Genomic DNA, 8192 nt, shown 5'->3' with positions numbered 1-8192 from the left:
TACAAGATAGAATGTCCAAATATAAGATAGAGGGGGTAGGTGGGACAGGAAAGACAGAATGTCCAATAATGATAGGGACAATGAGAGGAGACACGTTGAACAGGAAGACACAGAGAAAACAATAATTAGACATTGTTGATAGCAGAAATCTAATCTAGCATTCTGTTACATAAGCTGTGTAAACATTTAATGGCTTCAACAGAACAGAATATTGAAAAAGTTAAATAAATCACTTTTTAGGCCAGTAGTTTCCAGATGTGTGTGAAAACAGCTGGTACTATGAAATGTGGACTTGATTAAAATAATCTCAAGACCCACTGACTTGTTCAACATGAAGCAGAACAATACAGAACTGATCACTGCACAACATGTTCTGCTCACTTTACACACTGATTTCTGCCTTTAGTGATGTTCCATTAAAACTGTCAGCTTTCAACTGTCAGCTTTCTACTGTCAGACTCTGCTGCTGGGACCTGTTCTGATCCACTATACAGGCAGAACAGCTCAGCTCACATGGCTCTAACTTCAGTCAGTGTTTACAGGTCTGTTTTCACTACATTTATATTCATGTGTGAACTCAGCAGTTGTGATAAACCACAAAAACTCTGTGATTAAAATGTGAAACACTCCTATACTCAGTGATGTGATGGACTGAACCTCAGTGACTAAAAATCTGATCACCAGCCAAGCAGGAGTTCTGGTCCGGTTCTCTCTGCGTCTGAGTTCTCTCTGGGTCTGAGTGGAGAAACAGTTTGTTAGTATCTGATCAGAAGAGTCTGAACACACACATCATCTGATCTCACAGCTGATTGGTTCTGCTCTTGTCTGTACAGGATGAGGTTTGGTCCAGACTTTTGTGGACTTGAAGTAGTTAAATGTTGTTGGTTGATGATCAGAGAGGCTGAATGTGTTCATGATCAGAAACATGGAAACTATCCCAGTTCTGCTCTCAGAGACTATCCAAAACTTTGGGTATCAGAGATCAGATGGAAATCAGAGCAGTAACACATCAGCTGTTAAATCTGTTCTCTGACTAATGATCGATGTTTCACTTCATTCATGCAGTTTGAGAAGGACAGGTCTGCTAGATGTTACATAGCTGCACACTGACAGGAAGCTTCACTTCATATGAACCAGAGCAGGTATCAGGAACGCATCCATCAAGGAACTAAATGTTGGTCCTCACCAGTCAGAGCAGGAGCAGGGGTCAGAGTTCAGGTAGTCTAAAGAAAGGAGGAAAAGAAAGTTGTCAGTTAAATTCTTCCAGCTAAGGACACAGCAGGTTCACCAACAGGGGGGCAATAAAACACCATGTAATGACACTGCAGCTTAGACTGTGTGTCACTGGGACATGGAGCAGCACAAAGTTTCATCTTCTGTCAGCTGCCCTGCAGTGAACATTATGTGCTGAGCTGCTGCGATTGGCTGCTTTATCTGTCAGTCACTGACACCGCCCACAGGGACAGGACAGTAAAATGGGGACATCCACAAATAAGGAAACACTTTCTGCTGACATGGGAGACTCACTTTAACTGGAAACACTTTAAATATTTCAGTCTGAATGGAAAGTTTGGACTAAAACTCTGTCTGTAAAACATGCATCAATGCACACAGTATAATCATCACCAGTCCACACATCCATTCAGTATTTCCAGGTGACAGAATCTGAATACAACAGTGCTACAAATATACCAACAAAGTAAAGATGTTTTCTAAAAGCTTCAGTAAGTGTGGACAGAATATTTCTGTGTTCATTAAATGTCTGTTCAGGGGGGAATTCACTCACAAACTCTGATGTAACGCAAATAAAGTTCATCTGATTTTTAAATACAAAATATATTAACTCAGTCTGCTGATGTGATCTACAGCCTGTTTAACTTTACAATAAGTCTGTACTTACCAGCCAAAGCAGCAATCAGGTTTCTCTCTCAGTCTGAAAAAAGACAGTGTTAGTTATCTGAGTGTAAAGACTGAATCTACCTGAACCACAGAACACAGGGAGAGTAATGCTCATTATCAGCTGTCTCTGTCTCTGATCATTTACATTCAAGAATTTAAATAGATTTATTATAATGTCTCAGTTACAGAGACATGAACATGATGTGGTTTGTGTTATTTCACAGGACCCAGTTCAAGTGTGAGGTGTGTACCGCCATAGCGAAACTGAGGAGAACTGTCAAATTGGACAAATATGGCCGCGGTCTCGTCGACGTGACGTCAGTGGTAGCCATGAATACACGCATAGAAACAGCTTTTACCACTCATAACATTATTCGTGGTTAAACTAACTGAACAGAGGCTGGAACTAACAGTTTTAACTAAGCAGAGACCAGCATGAATACATTTATATGTTAAGTCCTCGTAAGTCATCTTAGACACAGCCTTAGGACCAGTTTTAGACAATTTATAAAGCGACCGTTAGCATTGAGGCTAATGGTCGCTAACCGTTATTAGCCAAAAGCAGTCAAGTAACCGTGGCTCACGAACAAGATATTTTTGCTGTTTGTGGCTTTATTTTTATACGGTTTAAGCCTAAAACCAGTTATGTAACTTATTTGAACAGCAAAAGTGTTCCACATCTCATAAAATTTGCATTGGCGACAGACCGAGTTAGAGGGCTATTTACCTGAGCAGACATTCAAGAAGAAGAATGTGCGTCGCTCGCGGACCATGACGCAGATACGTTGAAGGTCACTTGGAAAATCTACATACATTGATGCATAGACATAGTTTATGCATTGATGACCGTGCAGTGCAAATGTTTATCCCTCAGCTGGTCGAGAAAGATGTCCGCCCTTCCTGGTTCTGGTTCTGATGGAGGTTTCTTCCTGTTAAAAGGGAGTTTTTTCTTTTCACAGCTACCTCTGCACGCTCAGGAGGGAGATTGGATCGGAGAAATTTCACAGCAATTTCCTTATCATGGTCACTTTTTTAACTGGCTGCATATGAAATCAACTAATTTGGAATTTAATTAATTTGATTGGATTTGATTATCAGTGGATTGTAATGAATTGGACTCTAGCTGAAAATAGTCCTTCTGGCCATACTTGTTACATATGAGTGTGCTAAAACACTACAACTGAATCAAATTCTGAACTTAATATTTTATTATATAAATGATTTTATTATTTATATTACTATTTTAAGTTTTCAAACTAACAAACGTAACAAACGTAACAAAAGTAACAAACGTAACAAACGTAACAAACGTAACAAACGTAACAAATGTAACAAACGTAACAAACGTTAAATTCTACTCTAATGGGGGGGAGGGTTTTTGTACTGCCACCATTTGTAAAATTTTTCTCCCTGTACATTTAATGGTGACATAAAGCCTGGCTTTTTCCAGGCAAGCCTCGAATGGCTCCCACAAACTCTCCTGGATGTCCAGGAGAGCTCCATTGGACAGCAGAACCTCCAGCTGTCCTTCTGTGCTGCCCTCTGCAACACCCAGGACCTCCACCCCGACTGCCTCCTGTGTCACGCTCACCATCTGCCAAAAGAAATATTACTTATGTCTCAAGACATCTTGCGATCAAATAGTAAACTCTTTTCTTCCTTTCTTTTTCATTTCAATGATATCACTTGTCCCTTTATATCTGCATGATACATTTCAGTGTTGAAAACCACAACCATTTACATGGGTTAATGAAATATACTCAATGCCCTGTCATGATCTGCTCAGGAGATTAATGCTTAACAAGGACACCTATGGTTGTATACCGAATTTTGGATACCTAATTCAACACATTCAAGTTTTTTTTCACATTATCCTGAATGTTGGTCTGTATTAACTACACATACTTTTGTTAAAATAGATTATTTTACATTTATTGCATTGAATTTAACCCACATTTATTTCCATCAATGTCCTTGTCAATAGGAATTGCAATTTACCTTTATGTTGGTGTGGGCCGTTGACTGCAGCTGACCCCCTGCAGCCCTATTTGTCAGGTGCGAGAAACTATATGTGCTGCCAAGCACCAGCTCCTCAACGGCAGCATCACGCCACAGGTTGATGGTGACATCAGATGTATCCTGGAAATAACACAGAATGATATATTAGAACTACATAAGAGTTCTACTTTATATGTATATGTGTATATATATATATATATCCTATGCTTTGAAAGATGAAGATCTGGAGGTAAAATGGATAAAGATTGAGAAGAGTCTAATTGATTTGGTAATGCTAAAGCCTGAAGTCCTAAAAGAAAACAATGAGCAAGAGTTTTGAAAATCATGATAATGAATTTAATTCAGTACGTGTAACCATGTCTTTGCTTTCTGCTACAACACTTTTATAATTCAACACAGACATTCTGATATTGAGCAGGTCCTTGCCTTCACTGATATTTGTTGATATAAAGATATTACAGTAAACATATTCATATTTTTAGCAATCCAACAAACCTCCGACGTGTAATTTAACTGCTAAAGTTTCAGCTACTCCCACTAAGCAATGCTGTGATATATTACATGGCTATAGTGAGCAACACACATTATAATGCTTTAGAAAAAGCAATTTCTATTGTGTTTGGCAGGAAACTGTTTAAATGCTTGGCACCATGGAGCTGTTTGAAAGTACTGACAACTTTGTATGACAACTCTTTTTCAAGGATGATGAAACAGGCAATTTTGCATTTTTTATCTGAAGGGGTAGTCCCTGTCTCATCCTCACATTCTCGTGTCTTACCTGCCGGAGCTTCAGCTCTCTTAGTGGCACCTCCTCTCTCCCACTGCGGACTTTTTTCAAAGCTGAAAGCTGACAACAACAAAGTACATCACTTACTGATCTAATTAGACCTAAACATTTCACTGTGAATTTAAGTAAAAAAACATTTATAATATCGGTCTGGTTAAACAAAAACTACAGAAGATCCATTGTTTCAGATTCTTACTGTATTACTTTGTCTACCTAAAAACATAATATCTCTGAATTACAACAGGATAAGCTAAGTACACAGACTGAAACTACTGGGAATGTAAATTTAGTGTATTACGCTTATGAACAGAATCAGCATACTTGCACAATGTCCCCCTCCACTGTGAGGAGGCCCTTGCTGTCCTTCACCTTCTGCAGGTTTGTCTTTAAGGACGGGGGACAGAGGAGAGCTCTCGCCTGCTCCATAAGCCCATCCTTGCAGACCACAGGTGAGCTCCTGAAAAACTTGGTGTCCCTGGTAACTAAAATGAAGTAAGGAGGGGACTCCCCCCGCAAGGAGTGCCCCCTCATGAAATAACTTTTCCCCTCTGTGATCTTGGAGGAGAACTCCTCAAAGATGGTGATTTTTGTCACCGTCTCCCCATCCGTGATGGCCACAATTTTATTATTCTTAGTGGTTTTAGCCACCGCAGAGCTCTGCCTGAACTCCCAGGCGATGACTCTTGCCTGATCTTGAATTAACAAGACCTTTATCTGGAGCTCAGGGGGCCTGTAATACGGGCTGGGTTTGGTGGTGCAGAGGGTCGCTGTCAGTGCCATTCTGTAATTACAATAGAAAAATAATGACTTGACATGTGACTCATGCATTATGTACATGAGTCACATGTCATATACACATATATAACACACATATAAACATATAACATTCTATACTGAGTTTCTATTACAAACTCAGTTTCTAATAGAACCCCCGTTTTATATCTCATTTTTCTGACCATTAACTTTTGTAGAAAGAGTTATGAGTGAATAAAACGAATTTGACAATTAGTTAAAGTCCAACGTATGTCGGCGTAACTGGGAGGCTATTTAAGTTAGTTTGTAAAAAAACTACTAAAAATCTTCATCTTCTAACTGGCGTTACCGAACTATAAGGCCCTCGAAAAATCTTAGTAATTATTTTTATGTGAACTGTACTTCAATAGTTAACGAAACACATATAGCGTTAAACAGGTTTTGGCGAAGAACTTATTATATAGGTTAGCCCTTTCCTGCCGGATCATTCAAATAGCCTATGGGAAATAAAATTCCCACGGTTCCTGCTTTAATAGGCTTTGCCGTGCGCTAGAGAATGTGTGTAATGGCGAGAGATTTATTTATTTTTATGGCGAGAGATTTATAAGATTAGGCCCTATACTAATATGCCATCATAAAACTTCACATATGTGATGAATATTCAGCTTTGGAGTCATACCGGCTAAAAATGGCTTTATCGTCACTGGAAGGGTAAGTTTAAGTGTAGGCTACTAGTAACGTTACTACTAGTAATGCAGTCAGTGTTATAACTTGTATAGCTAAAGCGTTAGCTAGTCTGTAACGTTCGCCAACGGTTAGCTACTAACGTTGGCTAACGTACATTATATCAGTGCACTTTTCATCACCAAAATGCCATTAAATCTTTATTACAGGCAGCATTACAATAGGAGCAACTAGTTAACTCGTAACGACTGGCGCTCCACTCTGCTCTCCACTCGGCTCCACTCTCCATTTGTACGACGTAGCAACAGTAACTAAGAGATCATGCGCGTCTGAGTCCGTAACCAGGACAACAATGACGTCAAATGGCAATGACAGCAACTGTCATTCTGATACTTTACTCTCTAAACGTCTTGGTTGTACAGTAGCTCTAGCTGTCCAAAAGTAGCTTCTGTAGAGCTAGACTAGAGCAGCAGTAGCCTTCACCTGTCCAAAAGTAGCCAATTCAGCTGTTTTGTATTTTCTGTATCCTTAAAAGGGCGACACCACTAGTGTGTGGCATTCCTATTTAGTGCTATCGATAACATTGTTACTGTATACAAATTAAGACGATACGACGTCTCAATTTAGCCGACTTCGCCTTCACAGTTGGAGCTACTGTAGTACTGTAGTACCAGTACTGGCCAGAAATTAATATACATTAATTTTCGATATCCCTAGCTATTTCACGTTGGATAAACATACAAATAGCTCTACATACATACAGGTACAGTAGAGTTAAAGTTTGTATTAAAATATATTTACCTCAAATTCTGTCCTTCGGGTGTCTGTCCTTCCCACCTTCACAAAAGTGCGCTAAATTACAGTCTAAACTAACTAGCTAACTACACAAAAACACTATTAAAAACACAATAACAAAGAACTATACTATGAACACTAAAACTTAAGTTAGATATATTTACACGAATTGATTATCAAATGGTATATAAAAGGAAGGATGCGTGATCAAAAAGTTTTGCTGTCTCTCTCAACGACGTCTTCACTCAATAACAGGGTTCACGAGCGTTGACAGGGACCCAACCAAGTAACCAGGCAGGTCCGCGAGAGATGTCCTGGAATAGGCTAGTATGGAACATTTCGAGAGACGCAGCTGGTGCTTGGATAGGCTGAATCCAGCGCAGATGTTTAGTTTCAGTGATACTACATTACATTTTTATTGGATTATTTTTTACATAAGGACATTCACTTGACAACAAACCATCTATGGCAGTGGTTCCCAACCCTGGTCCTCAGGGCACCCTGCCTGTTATAGATGTTTCCCTGCTCCAACACACCTGATTCAAATAAATGGTCATAAGCAGGCTTCTGCAGAGCTGGATAACGACCCTTTCATTTGAATGATGATCCTTAGGATCCTTAGGTCCTAAGGACGTCCTAAGGATAACGTCACGGTATAACCTATAGGGGACCAAATAGGAACGTCAGCGAACGTCCCCAGGACGTCCCTTGTTAGCTGGGATCATGACAAAAAAATTATTGAGAAATACAATTTCACATTACAAGTTGTAAATTACTCATTTTACAAGCACGTATGTGTCACAATAGCCCTGCTCTGTTCATATTAGAGAACTAGGGTTTTTTTACGATGTGAATAAATATATTATTACTTAAGCCAAATCATCCTTTATCAAGGTGATTTCAGGCAGCCATTGTTTACAAAAATCTTCTCCATCCACCATACCTCATCAGACAACTTAATTTTTAACCACTTTAATTACAAGATGGAGGAATACTTTGAGTAGATGGAATATCCACAAATCTGTGGGCAATGTAGAACAGAAGACAGATTAGAAATATCATATTTTGATAAAAGGTTATGACCATTCTAGTGATTAGTGGAAACGTGGGGGAAACTGGAATTCCTCTCCCCCAAAAGTAGCTAGCGCTATGGCTGGATACTCCAAATAACTAAAAAACGTTCTTCCAATTGGCCAAACAAGGCATGTACATTTATCTTAAAGTTTACATAATCTAGCTAGTTCATGTTGTTTTT

The 8192-nt window shown here is 39.3% G+C and overlaps 1 long non-coding RNA gene across 1 annotated transcript; it reads right to left on the bottom strand.

Annotated features, from left to right (window-relative positions):
• Nucleotides 1-211: 211 nt before the first annotated feature.
• On the bottom strand, nucleotides 212-2006 carry LOC134034208 (uncharacterized). Its single transcript, XR_009932210.1, has 3 exons — nucleotides 1901-2006; nucleotides 1187-1223; nucleotides 212-735 (listed from the first exon to the last, which is right to left on the bottom strand). It is a non-coding gene; the product is annotated as an uncharacterized LOC134034208 (long non-coding RNA).
• Nucleotides 2007-8192: the final 6186 nt, after the last annotated feature.

This window comes from Osmerus eperlanus, chromosome 14 (assembly GCF_963692335.1).
Source record: "Osmerus eperlanus chromosome 14, fOsmEpe2.1, whole genome shotgun sequence".
Taxonomy (NCBI): domain Eukaryota; kingdom Metazoa; phylum Chordata; class Actinopteri; order Osmeriformes; family Osmeridae; genus Osmerus; species Osmerus eperlanus.
This window is presented reverse-complemented; position numbering and strand designations above follow the sequence as displayed.